This window comes from Lichenostomus cassidix, chromosome Z (assembly GCF_008360975.1).
Source record: "Lichenostomus cassidix isolate B80296 chromosome Z, HeHo_3.0, whole genome shotgun sequence".
Lineage (NCBI taxonomy): Eukaryota > Metazoa > Chordata > Aves > Passeriformes > Meliphagidae > Lichenostomus > Lichenostomus cassidix.
Window position 1 is genome coordinate 60,233,266 of NC_139511.1, and position 18,293 is coordinate 60,251,558.

General features: G+C 36.5%; 1 protein-coding gene across 1 annotated transcript in view; it reads left to right on the forward strand.

Annotated features, from left to right (window-relative positions):
- Positions 1-18,293, forward strand: part of LOC146425019 (potassium/sodium hyperpolarization-activated cyclic nucleotide-gated channel 1-like) — a 66,028-nt gene that overhangs the window by 904 nt on the left and 46,831 nt on the right. The window lies entirely within an intron of this gene.

The following is an 18,293-nucleotide window of genomic DNA, read 5'->3' on the forward strand; positions in this document are numbered from 1 at the left end:
ATGGGAACTTTCTGGAGTAAGTATTAATTAAAACTGTCAGTTGTGTAATAAAAATCAGAGACAAGTGTGGGTGAAAGTATGAAACTGGAAAATACATCCAGGAATGATGACATAAGGAGGAAAGGATCAGAATGAACCACAGCAAGGGACAAAAAGAGTGTGCAGAGTTACTGAGGGGCTTAAAAGATGACAAAAATCGTTATTATAGTAAATGGGGAAATGAAGAGGCCATGCCAGGGGAGAGGTGAGCTGAGCAAAGCAGTGAAATCAGAGTTCACATCAGCAAATAAGAAACACATCCTGAGCAATAGTATTTGGCGTATGTCCACAACAAGGTTCAGAAAGGCAAACTGGGCAGAAATCACAGTATGATGTAACACAAACCTGAGGGAGAAACCTGGCAGGGCCTAAATAGCAAAGAGGGTGACCCTGGCAGCTGCTGAGGAAGAAGAGGAATGACCTGAATTTGCTAGGCAAGAAAGAGGGGAAAAAAAAAAGTACATTTACAAGGAAGCAAAGAGGAAGGAAATAAGTGTGTGGGTAAAAAAGGGTTTACATTCAGTTTTGTTAAGCTCACATTGCAACAAGATCATGGTTTCAATATATGAGATAGGAAGAGGTAAGGGATGAGCTGTAAGTTCAGTGACAGAAAAATTAGCTTGTGGCTGACAAAACAGCTGCTCAAAACGGAAGTTTGCAAGCAAGAAATTTCACACTCTGTAGTGTCATGGAACATAAGTGAGAATGAGAGGTTTAGAAAGAGAGGCTAGATGAGCATTATAACCAAAATCTGAGTTCTGTTAATGACCATATGAAACCCCTTTATTCATCTCAGTATAATGTCAGAGGGCTAATCCTGGTAGGTTATGTAACCCAACTGGCTCATTGGGTCTGTTCTGTGAACAGAAAGGAATTTTATCCAACTGGGAATTTTCTAGGAAGCTGTGGGACTGAAACATTGTAACCATGGACGTGAAGTAGGACTGCAGTTTCCTTAGAAGTTGGGGTCAACATATATACACACCTATACACATATTTAAGAAATGTCACTATTCATTTGAAATCACATCTTAATCATTCTCTTCTGACCTTGGTGGCTGCAGCACTATATCACAATGTTTTGAGCATTAGAAATATAGTACCAGTGTAAAGATATCCATATATTTTAAACTCTGCTGAGTAAAGCCAGTCACATTTGCACTTTTGGTGTAATTTAAAACCCAGCAGCAGTCAAGCACTATTATATTTCTCATCTCTTCACATAATAGCAAACAAAAAATTTGGTTTGTTTGTTTGTTCTCTGATTTTATGCACACAATTTATTAAACATTAGGAGAGAAATATCCAGCATTTTTCACTTCCTGCAATTATCAACACATGCATTTTTCTTTTTGTTTTTAATTCTTACTTGTTTCTTGACTTCAGAGGTAAAAAAAATAGCATGACATTGGCAATCAGAAATTTAAGCAATGAGCCAGAAATTGCATATTTCTATGCTTTAGAAAAAACATTTCTTATTTTCTGTAAGCTATTTGTATGCTGGTTATTAAGGACTAGAGATTAAGGATGTCTTTAATACAGAATATTTTTGTACTGATTTCTGAGATGCTGGACATATATGTTATTATCAGCTATAACAACTATGCAGACATGTTTGTATATTCTTAACCATTGCTTTATCATAGGTTAATCATATTTTGAAGTAAATCTTTGATTATAGCATAAGAATTATAAGCCACTACTATAAATTCCAAATGAGTATTCTGTATTTTTCTTTACTCTGCAAACTAGATAAATGGGTATTTCAAAGACCAGTTTGTGCTACCCATTTTGTCATCATATTTTCTAAAATATTGGCAGATAAAACTTGTTTGTATTTCATTTATCTGAGACTTGAGAAACAGGTAGATCAAATGGCTAGCTACAGATTTTAGAGTTTTAATAGACTCCATTATCCATTTTTTCATACTGCATTTCTTTTTTTCTTTTTTCTTCTGAAATTAAAAAAAATCAGGATAGAGAGACTTTTTTTTATTTTTTGGGCTTAAGGGCTAAGATCAATCTCTTTTTTTAGACTTATATGTATCTAGGGTTGTGTATTTATTGGCTCCATTGTTTTCCTTGTTAGAATTATGGAAAATAACGAAATTAACATGAATTTCTAGGCAACATAGAATGATAGTGGAAGTTAAGAAAGAGATTGTTATTTGATTCTTCTCTGAATAAGATTGTAATGTATCTGTGGAAGGCAGCTAAATAAAGGAAAGTTCTGGTCCTTCTCACATCGAAAGCATCCAGAAATGAAATATTTGCTGAAATCTCTTTCATTCACATGCTTCCAAAGCTCAAGGTATGCAAAACTAGAGCAAATATAGCTCAAAATGGAAGAACTACTCATGGGAAGACAGGAAAGATATTTCATTAATCCAAATAAGTCAAACACCATCTAAGAATTTGACCTGTGCCAAGCATTGTATGCTGAGACAAATCAAAATACGGTAAGGAAGCAAATATTGCTCCACATGTTTACTGTTATAAGCCAAAGACAAAATGTATCAGAGAAAATTAAGGGTGATTATAAGCCATAAAATGTAGGAGTTGGACAGTAAACCTTTACACTGAGAAGTTGTATAAAAAAGAACTCATTGATACATTCTTGTCACTCAGACGAAGTTCAGGGTTTTTCTGCTGAAGAAGTGGAACTGTTTTCACAGAAAAAAACACCTCTCAGATTTAATACATACATCAGATCCTGGTATCAATTCGTGAAGGGCTAATACCTGACAAAGGAGAAAGAAGTCCAAGGCAGGTGTATTCAATCCATATTCTGCTTTCAGTAATAACGTTTGACAGACCATCTACCTTACAAAAGGACTGAATAAATCAACAAATCAATGTCATCTTAACACTCTCCTTCATGACTTTGGTGTAAGTCAAAGAGGAATGCAGCAGTAACTAAAAGCAATATTCAAAATGACAGCACCTTTGTCATTTTCTAATGTCTAAGAAGTCAGCATGTCTCAAAGATTTTTACCTTTGCAAAGGCAACATTTATTTGAAAGAATTGGAAATGCATATGCTGAGCTTGTTAACAATCTCGTGTGAAACAAAGGCAAAATGAACAAGCCTTGACAAGGAAGTGAAGATCATTAGTTAAATATTTCTTCCTTTAGATGTTGGCAGGTCCTAATAGGAAGATGTCCACCTAATGCTGTGAATATCATGAATTTTCACGATTGAAGATAGGTTAATATTTTCTCTGTTACTGTCTGTCATGGGCATAAAATATCGAGGAACAACAAGCTAGTAAAGGCAAGATTTGTAGTAGCATACAGATTGTCTCATAGCATAACAATTGTTAAATTGGTTTGATTAAATACCAGGTATTAGCTGGAGGCAGGGGGAGAAGGATTGTTTAATTTTATTTATTGATCCATTTTCATTATGCTATCATTTTGTATGTTTTGTTTTTTCTCTAACAGAACTCAAGGCACACAAATCTTCAAAACAGGGAAAAGAATCAGAGCAGTTTTACCAATTGCAAGTAGTGTAAGAGACATAAAAAATATTTAATCCAACCATATACATATAGAAAATGTCCCAATATCCCAAAGGACGTCACCTTCTAACTGCATATTTTGCTTTTGGGGAGCTGTGGATGGAGCATGTTCCCATTTCCCTTCCCCTCCAGAAGGCTCTGGTATGCACTCAGTCACCTTGTGCAATGACACATCTGAGGTCCTGCCTTCCAAAACTGGGTGCCATGTGTTCAGGGTTCTTCTCTGAGCAGTTGATTTAGGGTGCAGTGGAGGGGCTCTGCCATAGAGTAAATCAAGACTCGGTGGCCAGTGACGCCTCTGCATTTTTTTAAAGAGAAATGGGAGACAGCACTTCGATGTTTTCTCAAGTTTCAAACACTTGTTGGTTAAACTGGAAGTGGAACAAGGCAGACACCAAGTTCTTGGTGTGTTCATTAATACTGCTTTGGTTCCCAGGAAACGTTTCTGGAAAATTTTAGATATTGGTAACTATGGCATCTGTAAGTATCAGGGATGTGTGTATTTCCACTGGAGTCTAGGAAATGGCAGTTCTGGTCAGGATGGAAATTCATAGGAAGGGAAGAATTATGGGAAACTCAAGACCACACCAGTATCTGACTGGGCTTACACCAGCTTTTGATATATTTATACTGTTAAATGAAATATAAATATTCATATACATGTAAATATTCATTTGTCAGCTTGCCCTTGCTGGAGTCAAGAGTAAGATGAAATAGAGTGAAACAGACAGAGGTTTTCATGACCTACATGTTATATGCAATTCATAAAAATCTTTGAAAATTAAGTTTTATGGCTTTTTTTCTCTTAAATTGAACAGATGTTCAAAATAGAAATTGCAGAGCCTGAATTTTAGCTGAACTTGCAATAGTGACATTTTAGAATGTTATTCCTGAATCTGGTCTGATCTGAGCAGCCAAGTACTCATCAAGTACTGACTTCTAAGTTCAGTAGCTTTTCATGGCTCACACACGGTTTTTAAAAATAGAAATCTTGCTTTTCTGGTGCTGGTAGTAGTTTTTAGAAAATCTGACAATACTGTAACACAAAAATGTTTTGTGACTCTTTACCTAACAATGGTCTGTTTTTATTTATAAACCTTGATTTTAGCAATAGGTCATGCCATGTTCAGACTGCTGGAGAAGGTGAGCCACTTGGAAGATAAATCTTGTATTTTTTTATACAGCAGTGCTACAGTATACTTGCCACCCCAAAGGAATTATTTATTTTGGAAAATGAGGAGTGGTTTACTTTATCCTGGAGTTATACCTACTTGGGGAAAAAAATCCAAAACAGGAAAATAGAGCAAAACCTTTTTGCTGACTATCAGCCTGTGGTTTTGCAGGCTTATAGAAAATTCTCATCAGCTTGCACAGATGTATATCCTATTTAGCTTTGCCACAGTTCAGTATTTTAAATAGTAAACAATTTTTGACGTGTTTTATGAATGATCAAGTGCAAGAGTTGCTAATAGTTTTCTACAATGTCAGAATTTCAGGACTAAGTATTGATTATATCAAAAGCCATATAAACATCGCAGTACTGTGAATGAGAAAACTCATTATTCCCTGAATATTTAGGCATGACTGAGGGTCATTGGATATCACAGTATTGGTGGATTGTTTCTGGTAGTTAAAATTCTTGGGTTTGTGATTTTATTTGGAAGTCCAGGGTGCCTTTTAGATGAAAAAAGGTTTGTAAGTCTTGACTTTTGGATTGTTTCTGAATCGTCTTATGCTGTTATGGCATACATCAGGTCACAGACTGCTAAATGGATAGATGTAATATTCCTGGCTTCTGTGAGTCTTACTGGTCCTCGCAGAAAGCAATGAGATTTATTAGAATAAAGCATGCTATTAAAAGATACTTGGTATCGCTGAATAGCGAAACATTCTGAAAGGGGAAAAACAGCTGCATCTCACAAAAAGAAGTTCAGATACTTCATTTCACAGGGTGCATACTGTTATTTGAAAGAACATGCACATAATAGAACTTGTAGGTACATTAATTCTTTTATTTATATGCATCTTTTAACTTGATGCATAATTAAGGCCATCATGAAATCAACCCACTGACATACGAATGAATATGTAAATACAGCCGTGAGAACCAGTGTGGGCTGTGCAGACAGAATATTATTCCCTGAACATGAAAATATTTGTTGCATCACTTTGAGGCCTTCACTGCCATCACTTGCTTTTTCTTTCTCATCTTTATTAGTTTGTGTTTATAATGATTACCTTTTGCTGCACATTCTTGTCATATTGACATTGATCTTCCCAATTTTTGAAATGGGAAAGAATAATGGATAGTATTGCAAAAAGTAAGGACAAAAAATATTTTCCCTCTCCCAGTCAAAAATCAGAAGTTACTCACCTTTAATGATGCAACTGTAAAAAAATAAACGTTTGTTTCTTTACAAGTTGAACAGAATATTATTTTTAGTTTGAGGGTAAGACTTTGGAGGGAAATATAAATCAGTCAGAGCATTCTCACTATACTGCTCTCCTCTTTTGTCCTGATCCTTCATTATTGTGTTTTGGTTTCTGATTACACTGGGGTAAATCTTGCTGGGGCAATCAGGCTGGTTATTTTTGCCTTTCTTCTCTCAGAAGGTGATTGGTTCCTCACGGTAGCAGGTCCTGTGCAAGCCAAGGGCTCTCCACCCGGCTGCATCATACCTGTGCCAAACTGTAATAGACTCCCACTGCTTCTAAAATGACAGATGGGACTGTCTTTGATTTATTGCTGTGTTGTGGGTAATTTACCTATAAAGTGTTCTGCTGTCTTGCATTATGGATTAGGTTTCTAACAGTTTTCCATATGAAACTGCAGAGCAAGCTCATTACAATTTCAGCCATGCTCACGATGACTATATAAAATTATTGTGAAGACATAAAGTTATTCTAGAGTCAGATTTTACACACAATCTGCTTTCTTTCCACAGCAATTACCATAGGTTCCCACATTAAATAGATTTTTAAAAATAAACAAAAGAGAGAAACAAAAACCAAGGAACTAAGTTTTGGGTTTCAAACTTTCTGTTCAAATACAGCACAAATTACAAATTTATCAAGAGAAAACTCTCTGATTCACACCAGGTAGGTATAACTGGTAGAAATTATCCCAGTTCCACTAGAATTATTGTGCTTCTGTCCTGTAGATGGGTAGAAGGAAATAGCAGTCAACATTATCTAATATAATATTAGGAGTGAGAAAATAATCCTTGCTGTGAAAGATTGTTTATTTCCTTTACCTTGTTAGGGCAGAAGGGAAAAAAGAAGGATTGATTATTTTTATATTGACTTTTAAATTGTAGTTCTTTCCAACCTGACCCTGTTTCTCAATATTCAAGTAATTAAAGCATGTCTACCTTAAAAACATAATAATTTGTATAACTAAGACATGCAATTTTTATAAATGCTTTGGAGTGCAGAGGATAACAGAATGACCTAAACATTTTCTCTGCAAATCAATGTTTTAAAAACCCCTTTGTATTGTTTTGTGTGCTAAATTAACAATTTAGTCCAAGTGGTTACTAACTTTGGAAAAAAAATATTGCAAATGTAATTCAAGAAACCTTTGTTCGAAAAGAGAAGCAGTAATAAATACAGAAGTGAAATGCTTTTATCTCCATTTGTTTTCATAAAACACACTAGACCTACCTTCTACATCTGCAACAACAAAAAAAACCTAAAACAAAATGAAAAAAACAAACAACAAAAGAAAAAAAGAACAAAATCTTCAGAAAATATTTTTCTAAACACCAGTTACTAAAGCATAATAAAAGGAAATTTTTTAATAAAAAGTCATGCTGCTATACTGCTAGGATTTCACAGTTTGGAGTTAGGAAAATGTCATTTTCAAATAAGTATCTGTGCAATCGACTTCCAGACAAAACATTTGTTTGTCAGATGCCTTGTATTATGGACAGCACTGGATGCCTGCCTATATTCAGGCAGAGCTTCACTTCAGAATTTGATGTAAATGTGAAAGTAATTTATGAAGTTTTGAAGAAAACACTGACCATTTTTTAAATGAGAAGTGAAGTCTTTGGGTGTTTTGTATCAGACATACAAAGAAGCTAGGTAACTAGAATTTAATGGAGTTAATTCTGTTATATAGGATACCTCCCTACCCTTTTTATTTTTCTACACTGTTTTAGGCATAGGCTTTTGTTTCCCCTGATTTTGTAGGAAATGTAAGTAAGAGAGAGGTGTGGGTGGTTACCTGGCTGAAGAGTCCAGCTGTTTTTGTTGCTGCTTCATTCCTGCACAGCATTTGGTGTTTTGCAGCCCACGTTTGGGCATCATCATGGCCTCACCTCAGCCAGGAGTACCACTGACACCAGAGGCAGCCCAAAAGGCTAACTCAAAGAAAATTTGAGGCAGAGAGCCCCAAAAGATGACTGGTCAGTGTAACAGAGGTAGAGGAAAGGCATCTGTGGCTTTTCCTATGTTATGCCTGCAAGGAAAAAATCGCTTTGAAATGGCAGGAGCCAAAGGATATGTGAGGAAGCAAGGATGGAGAAGGAAACAATAGGGACTGCACCATGGGGGGGAGAGAGAGGGTGCTGACCTGTTTTAGGGAAGAACTGTGATAGACAGAGGAGCTTGTAATGAGGGATTTGTTGGTGTCTGACAAGAACCTCTCATTGAGAAGTATATGACATTATCTGAAACAAATTAGGAAATGATTTGACATGCATTCTGAATTTTTGGCAAGAGATAAAGATGAGACTTCTGTTTCCACCTGCATATCCCCTCACTTTGAACAGTACCTTGTATGTGTGGACAGTGCAAATAAAATAATAGAAGAGAACTGAAGTGAGGATGATCAATGGAAATGATTACCTGGATTACTGTAACACATTACTCAGTTCAGCCAGGCAGGAGGTTTTGGGTTGCATGGGCAGAGACAAGATATCATCTGATAATCCTTGCTCCATCAGCGGCACCTGTAAGGCAGACAACAGTGTTTACTCTTCAAGCAGTGTTGCTAGGAAAAAAATCTGAAAGGAATTAAATGGACTAGTACAAAAAGGGAAAAAGAGATTTAAAAATCTTATGGACTGTATTGGTCCATTGATTGTAAAACAAAGCTATAAAATCAGAGAGTAACTCTGACTGAAAAGTGATAGCACAATAAAACCAATAGTATATGTAACTCAGTAAATGAAAATATATTTTTTATTGCTGAAAGATTGTGGTTTAGATTTGTTTGCAAAATACTTAAGAAACAGGTTCTTGCTCTGCAAGAGCTCATGACTTATGTAAGACAGTAGAGAACAGTATAACCTTGTAAAATAGTGCAAAACCCAGAAATTATTTGGGACAGACATAAACCTTAACCCTTCCTTGTTTTTACCCCGGCTTTATTTTCTTTTATAGTTTCTCAGTCTACCAGAATTCCCCCCAATCCTCAGGTCTCTTTCTAAGGCAGTCTCTGCATCTGACAGAGACTATTTGTCCTCTTTTTCCTCAAAATTGTCCATAAAAACACTCTGTTTTGTGGGATTTAGATAGGACACTCATGTAAACCTTGCACCACACCATGACAGGAAAAGAAGGCTTTCATTTTCCCAATGATTCTGTATTGCTTAATGCCAAGAAAGTTAGAGCTTCCTGGGCAAGGTGTAGTGATGTAATTACATAGAATAGTGTGAAAAAGCAGAAGAAGGGGGGGGTGTGGGGGGGAAGTGAACAATGAAAGCACTGTACTGTAGCATGTCCATTAATATTAGGTGTATGCCCCATTGAATGTGGCTTTTAAATTTGCAGTACAGTTCTGAGCAGAGGAGGGATCAATCAGGCAGGCTGAGATAATGAGCTGTCTCTATCTGCAGCAGCCGAAGCCGATTCCTCAGTGTGTTAGCCTGGATTTCTGTAACACACCAGGGCTAAAGGCAGAAAATTGCTCAAAACAAAGTTTAACATTATAACATACATTATATGTTATTTCTAACGTACTCTTCTTGAGTGGCAGTGCGGGCTTCTGTTTTAGCCATCAATTTGTGATGTGAAAAACAGAAGGAAGTGCCAGCTTACATTTGCAGTGATTCTGCTTTGGCTTTTAAAATTGTTAGGTTATCAGCTAATCATTAGATGGTTATTATTTTTAGTGAGGTTGTTACATAACACTGAAGTTTCAGAGGACGCAATATTCTGTTTCTGTCATTCTCAGGAATTAGCATTGTAGAGCCCTTGTGCTATATTTGATTATGTCTACTCAAAATTTCACTGTCTGTACAGCTTCAAAATATATTGATTTATTGGGAAAACATTCTGAATTCTTCCAGCTCTTTTTCAGATTCAGTTTAAAAACAAAATAGAAATGGAAAAGGCTTTTCTTGCCTCAGCACCTTGTTACCAGTGTTTTTCACATAGCCCAGGTGTAGTTTTCTCTATAGGGTGGTGCACTGCTGTTCTCCTAGCAAGGCTTCCCTACAACTTCATGGCCATTGCACAAAACCTTATGGTCTTGACCAAATATCTCTGGAAGACTGAAAAGAGGCATGGTGATCTTTTACTTATCTATTCCATGCACACACTAAAAAAGAAAACAAAAAGCCCCTTTCACAAACTTTTTTTTTTTTTTAAAAAAAAAAACAAACCAAAACCAAAAAAACCCAAGCATTTTGCATTGCCTACGAGGAAGGACCCTCCTTGGCAGGTGCCTGCTCAGCTTCAGCAGGGGTTCTGCACTGCAGCCTTTCCATGACACACCATTGTCAATGCTGGTAATGGTGTTTAGGGTACTAGTTCAGAACAGAAGTGAATTACCAACTGGCCCTGTGAAACAATATCCATGGCAGACTATCATATTCACAGCCAGTGGTACTGGAGTGCAAATTGCTTCTCTTGCCCTGGAAGCAAAGGGTCCTTTATTCGACTCTAAAATGAAGGTAAACCTTGGTAAAATTTCAGATGCTGAGCAGAGTGCTCCTAAAATACTTAAGATGGGAAGAAATAAATATGAACTTTATAATTCATATGCCTTTGAGTGAAAGAAAATATGAGGGATCATTAGGTCTTTAGAATTGTTTGTAAAATTATTTATGAAAACTTAATTACCCTTTTACTCCTTTCATGGTTTTCCCATAGCATCCTATAGGTGTTTTGCCCACTTCTTCAAAGCTCTCTCTATTTTTCCTTCTTGTTCTGAAAGAAGGGGAAAAAATAAAATAAATGTATTATTTCACAGAAGTTCCGTTATTTTTCTTTAAAATTTACAGTTCTCTGGCTTATTTTTGAATGAACCCAGCTATACTGAATAAAATACTTTCCTTGAGTGTTTCTGCAGAAATGATCAGCACAGAAATACAGTACTATCATTTATTTGAGAGTTAAACCTCCACAGAGATGTGGGAAGAAACCCACTATTACTAAGAACATTTTGCAGCATTTTGGAGAATAAAAAATAAGACCTCTTTATGTAAGATTTGATGGGTTTGGATGATTGAATGGTTGATGCACTGAACTATGTCTTCATAGCCAGAACTGTTACAAGAATCATTAGTCTATTTGTTTGAAGAAAGTTATAAATTGCCTTAAAATTTATTCTTTGAAGAATGTTCCATTGGCTTTTTCATCCCTGACATAGCCTGAAGTTCTCATATATATCTCATTTTTACTCAAATTAAAAAATTAAGTCATTAAAAATGGAAGGGTTTTTTTCCTGTACCTAGTGAATAAGTTCCATAATTTTGGAATATAAGTGAATATATCCTGTTGCTCACAGTCATTCCTCTGGAACTGTCAGGTCTATAATGATGCTCTTCAGGTGAATACAAAAGGTTGCTTGGAGTATTTTCCTGCCATGGCTGTCATGTATCTGAGGAGCCTTCAGATGCCATAAATTTATTTCTCTAAGGATGTCTCTGAAGTGTGTATACTTCAAGACTAGCTAAAAGTAAGGTAAAAAGAAAAGATTACGGATAGTTTAGAAGAATGAAGGAAACACAGCAGCTGTAAACATGAAGAGCAGTTTGTCAAGACTGTTGCAATTCTTGGTGAAGAATTCATTAATAATGTGTGATACTGTGTGTTAACATCAGTCTTTTAGATGAAGCAGGAGACCTGAACAGTCTGACAGTCTTAGATTACCTAAAAAAATTATAGTCTTCATGTCTTCTTTGTAAGTGGAAGGGCTCTTTGCATCATGGTATAGTTTTTAGTTGTATGCTCAAATAAAAATGCAAGGTTTCATGTTGCATATGTTAAACAGTAGTTAATAAAGTAATAACAGTATTAATGAGGTTACATGTTCAGAGTGGAGGTTGTCTAGTCTCCTTTAAGCTCCTATGGGTATTAAAAAATCTTAGTACTGCATCTGTGTGACATTGATTGAGGTGTTTACATGTGAAATGCCTGCAAGGATGTGGATGAATTGCAGCCAATAGCCCTGTGTAGGCTTTTCTTCCCCGGGAGCAGTATCTGCATGGGATGACTCTTGATGTTTCCCACCACCCTAGTTCTATGTAAGTGATTATACTTTCTTGGAAAAGCAAGGTGACGTGATGATCTACACCACTGTTTCCATCCCTGTGAGGAACAAGAGAATTTTCTGTCTCTATCTTGATACACACATGTCACTGTTGAGCCGCTAGCAGAGAAAAGACCCGAGTTCTCAGTGTGGCAAGAAAGAGGGCCCTTTATTATTTTGATTTCAGTTTGTATAGACTTTTCAGAGGTCACCCAGATTGGTCAGCCAGAAACCTCCCCCTAGGCCTGATTGGCCAGGCCTGAACTGTCCAAATCTCGAGACACTGTTTAAAAAACGTCCAAACTTTATCTTTGTTTATAAAACACAATGGAATGTTCTCATGAGAAGGACCTGTGCTAGCCACACACACATAATAGACAAATAGAAAAGGCACTGGGAGATGCCCTGCCCAGCCTAGAGGAGCCATTTCCTCATCATTAAGACACTGCTGTGAAATGAGGGAAGGCCAGTTTTGGGTCTCTGATCAGAGGTCAAGAAAAGCAATGCATTCTTTAACTGAGCAACTTTACCTACTGAAGAAAATTGTTTGTTGCTTTAGCTTTGAACAGATCTTCCCATGCATGATAAACTTATTGCCGTGCAAGTATCTTGACATGGAAGTGAAAAATGGGAAAATGGATGCATTAAAAAAGCAGGTTCTTTTTGATGAATTGGCATTTTTCACTAATTAATACAAAAGGAACTGGGAAGCCATAATTAGGTTTTATCAGAGATAAAATTACCAGGATCAGCAGCTGTATTTTGCCAGTGTTTCTGTCTTGTGTATGCTGGTGCTGCTAGTAGCATAGCTGTTGGCACAACACCAAACAGATGTAACAATTACAGTGCTAATAAAACTTTTTTCTTCTTCTTTTCATTGCAACTATTAAACAATAGATACAAAGTTACATAATTTTTACCTAATTATGCATTTTTCTTTATTACTTTTCTAAATTGCGACTTCGATTTGCTACTTGAAATAACTGAATTTCCTGTGGGTGAGATGCTCACAACTAAGCATGCCAATTTAGCTAAAGGTATTGTAGGACACACTGAATTTAGAATTATGCAATGTTTCTGTATGGCAGGATCAATGGGTTGAGGTGAAGCCCATGCCACAGGAAACCACTGCTTCTGATAAGCAACCTTAACACGTACTCCAAAAAACTTACACTGAAATGAAAACAGGTGACTGACACTCGTCACCCTGTGTTCAGAGCCAGCATCAAAGGTATTTTCAGGTACAGATGTCCCCATTGTGGATCCTGGAGCTGCACAAACTGCTTCTAGTGCCCAGAACGGTGCTGAAGTGATGCAGCAGAGATGAACTGATTCCTTTTGCTTCCCCAGAGTGCTTGTGGGGAATAACTTCTTTTGTCTCCTGCTCCTCCCCACTAGGCACTTCTTTCAATGTGTATTCTTTTTTACTGGCACAGTCAAGTGAAAAAAGTGGGAAAAAAACCCCTAAAGAAATTCAAATTGTTTTAAAGATAAGGAAAATTGTACAAGATGACAGGATAAGTATTAAACTTCACTTCAAAACTGGCAACTCTAAGGAGGCAATTACAGCACATCTGATATTTTTAAATAAGTTGTCATCTTTACAGTATCTTTCTCATTAAGGAAGAAAATCATCTTGCCTTAGACTTGATACAGTTTCACCAGTAATAGCATGGAGGAGAGATGTTTTTCTTTTCATGCCTTGGGGCTCTGATTGTTGTTTCATTAAATCAGAGTCCTGTCATTGCCACAGTGAAGAGAGGAACTGATCCTGGTTTTTCATGCTGCTTCATTCCCCTTTTTAAAGCAGTAAAAAGCAAATTTTTGCAAGATAAAGAACAGAATAAGAAAACAAATCCTATTCAGAAATCTCCCTATAACTTAATTAATTTCTCAATTACACTAATTGAAAGGAACAATAATAAGAGATTGTGTATTTTGTGGCAATTGAAAGGAAATGTTTAATTACCGCTTGTAAGTAAAATGACAGTTTAAAGCATTCTTGTAAGCAACAGTACTCTTTGGGGGGTAATTAGTGAAAAATAGATGGTAAACAGATGATAGCTTTTAGGCCAAACAAATTACTTCAGTTCCATCTCATGATAAAGAACTATAAAAATTAACTTACCATTAACATACCATTCAGTAGGAATACTTAAATTGTATTTTGGTCTGTGTTTGATTATAAACCGTTTTTCTTTATGTGAAAATATCTGTGTGTTAAATAATGGAGCAGTAAAGAAAGCAGATTCTAGAAATATCTCTAGAGCCCTAAATAAATTCAGCTGTTCAGGGACTGTGGGATGGACAGGTGAGCTTATTACTTTGCCACTACCAAAATAAGATAACCAAATTGTTGGCTGGCAGGTGCACTGCTTGGTATCTTTTCTGAACACAGCCAGATCTCTGGTCATTAAAGAACCATCTGTGCTTACTCATTTTTGAGTTATCATAACAGATAATCACCCTGTGAGTTAAAAGTAGTGCGAACTTCAGGTCTGACCAGATATTTGGTTGGAAAGCATCCTTTGGTGCCTTGGTGGTCAGGTCAAAATTTCAGCTGGCTCATGAAAAAGCCATTGTAGGCCAGAGGACCATGGATAAACGAGGTGTGTTTCTGAAATGGAAACAGCTTGTTTTTCCAGTGTGGCTTGGGAAAAATGCAAGAGAAGGACAGGAATTGGAGTCTTGTCCCTGGTTAAAGCATGGAGGTATTTTAACATGCAAAAGCTTACGCTCTTTTCCTTATAATACCAGTCAAAGATAGGGTAAAAAGGAATATAAAAGGATGAACTGTACAAACACCAGACTTGGAGTAACCCTTGCAGGGGACACAGCAATGTTTCCTGATTCCTGGTTGAATTTCCATTGGAGAGCAAGAGCCCCTATGGCCAAGTGCCTGAAAGTTGGCTTAAGCCCTCTAGTGTATATGAAGAAGTAGCCTAAAGAGATTTTTTTTTTAATATTAGGACAGAGTGCCACAAGTCCATTACTGTACAGGTGAAAAAACTGTTATATGGAAGACAATAAGCACTCCAAATAGAAAATACATATTAGCAGCTACTGAAGATCATGCTTCTTAAATGGCAGGTGAAATTGAACAAATGTTGAGCTTAAATGCTCTAGGTATATTTATCCAGAATTCTTTCTAGCTTGGGAAGGTGTTCATGGCCTTTCTCTTGTTTCTTTCCCCCAGCAATCTAAAGTCCATTAAGATCCTGACCCAAGGGCAGTAGGTCCTTGTGTTTGCATAACGTGAGGTCCTTGCAGTAATAACAAATCCTAGTTAGTGAGGCAGGATTCCCTCATGGTAGAAGAGAGGTGATCAGTTATTATACTCTCTGCTTTATTCTGGCTGCTGGCAGCTGCAGCTCCAGGCTAGAGCCATCAGCACAGCTTACACAGAGTGGCAGACCCAGGCTATTCCTGTTTGGCTCTTTAACTGCTACTCAAGGCACACAAACCGTTGGTTTGGACTGTGAGGCTGGCAATGATTGCAGAGAACAGGTAACTTTGGAGATCTTACACCATCCAGATGACAGGCTCATTAAATAGCACTGTTTGCAGCATGAGACAGAGAAGAGGCATGTAACCTGCAGTGGTTAGAAGTCCTGCCCAGGCTCCCCCAGTCAAACACTGGCAGGGCTGGAAATATGGCTTGCTCATCTTTTTTGAGCAGGAATACCAGTTTTACCTCATTTACACCACTACGTGTCAGGAGTAATGCTTGTAGCTGGTGACATGGTAAGGAGCTAAAGAAGAGAAAAATACCACATTCTCAGAATAAATGTGACAAGAAAAATTGAAAATTCGTTAAATAGCCATTAATAAATATAAGCTATACAATTCTCATTCCTTTCCCATTAATCTGCAACTTAATTTTTTTTATTATTATTTTAACATAGAACCCACTTATGATGTTAGATTGGAAGTTCCTGCAAAAGGAACAAAGTGTAGCCTGCTATCTATAATTGTCTAATATTATTCAAATTCTTCCTGGGAGAAGCCTCAGGGATTTTTTTTTCAGACATTATTTTTATTTATACAGATTAGATTATTCATTTAGCAAAGTGAAGCAATACCATGTGATATTCAGACATCCAACTGCGCAGCTCAGCTAGCAAGTTGCCACTATTGAATACTGGGTTAAAGAGATAATTTTACAAGCTTGTAAACAATCTAGTATCTAATTTCTCAAATGATTGATTGAAAAAGCAAGTTAATTTATTTCATATGAAAGATAGAAAAATACCCTACAAAGGGGGATATGTGCTATATGAAATTACACATTCTTTTTGGGGGAAATAATGTAATTTGTATGAACCATTTTAATAGCATGGCATAATAGCATAGAATTTAAATGAAACAGCTTAAACAGTGTTTGAGCAAAGTAGATGCTTTTAAAGTGCAAAATGTTTCAATTCAAAATAATATATTTAAATGGAAATTATTTCATTCTGGGATCTTTGTACAACATTTTGTTAATCTTATTCCTTTATTCTTAAACAGTATGTTTTGCTGAAAGGTTGTTCTTAAAATGTATTACTCCTTTTTCATAAGGAGAAAAACTGTTCTCCTTTATAATTTTTTCAGTAGTCACTCATTGCTCTTGCAGTTATCCTTCAGTGCAGAAAGAAATTTCAACAAATGAAATATAGATATGATGGTTAAAATTTAATTGCCTGTGAATTTTTGGTCACATGAAACTTCAGGGTTTTTTTTTTAATTTCTTCCTCAATATAATTTGAGTGAAGAGTCAACATGCAGTTGAATGCCAAATGTATGCGTAGTAGACATTGGAGGTATTTCTGTCAACTGTAAACCAGAATATTATTTTTATATGTTTAATGTTTAACCAGAAATTTTAATAGTTTGTGTAATTCCCTGATTTTTCACTTTCCAAGTCCACCATGCATTTGAATAATTTTCAGAAAGAGGCAGAAAACCTCTCATGCAGTTAATATGGCAAAGCTTCTCCCCATCTGTGGTTCTCTGCAAATGTGTGATCACCGTTCAGTTCTGTCCCTGTCCACATAGCTCCTGCTACCTCCAGAGCTCAGTATTAGTGCTGCTTCAGAGGGAGGCAGATATTTTTAATAACAAGCACACTTTCCACAAAGCAAAATTTTCTGTGGAAACCATTAACTTTTATACACGCCAAGAAAATTATTTTTCAAATAAAAAAAAAAAAACCAACAAAACAAACCACAACAAAACCTCAACATAATGTTATTTTACCTCATAACATCTTACATTTTGGTTTGGGTAGCTTCAATGTTACACTCTGTTTGGATATACAGTTGCAAATTCCATCCCTCCTGTTCTCTATCACTGGATCCCTGTTGAACCTTCCCTCTTTTCTTCAAAATTTGTCTGTCTGGTACCTCCTGCAGAGAAATGAGGGGCCTAAAACACCATGAATATGCTAATTATGTTAAACTGAGTGTTTATATGCTTTGAAACATTTCCCTGGGCCTCTTCCCCCATCCTCCCCCCCAGTCCTCCTGAGCTACTTCAGAACATTTTTTTCCCTTTTCTTCACTGGAAAAATAGATACAAATCTGTGAGCAGAAAATAAAACCTTGAGCTCAGCAAACTGAAGGACAAGAGGCGAGTCAAAGCTTCTCAGTTCCTTCAGTTTGTTTCAAGGCCTTACAGAACAATAGCACAGAGAAGAAGAGCTTTGACATTAATATATCTGTGGTGTAAAGCCAATGAACTTTCATAGAGATTAAAAAATACTGGAAAATTGTTTTTTAGTGTTCTAAACTCTAGTTACAGAAGCAGTCTACCACTAAAAAGCTATTCAAATACTATGAAAATATTTGGGCTGTCCTTTTTTATTCAATGCTTGCTTAAAAACCTCTTAAGATCAGTTGGTTTTTGAAATGCTAGATAACTGCCAGTCACCTGAATCATGGGTCTAATCAGTAATAAAAACTTTTAAAGTGGGAAATTTTAAAATCTATTTTTTTTTTCTTTTTTTGGTGAGAATGCAATCCTTTATACTTCAGAACATTCTGTAGTTTGGTGCATTTTTTCAGCTGTTATTCATTGATGTGTTGGGAAACTACCTTCCCCATATTTTGGCTCAGAGAGAGCTTCATTTATTACCATTCAATACAGGGCACACCCTTGGGTTTTTTTCCATTAGAAATCTCAAATACATGGCAGAAGGGGTTGGAGCTGGACTATCTTTAAGGTCCCTTTCAACCCAAATCCTTCTGTCAGTCTACAAACATCCTCACCTGG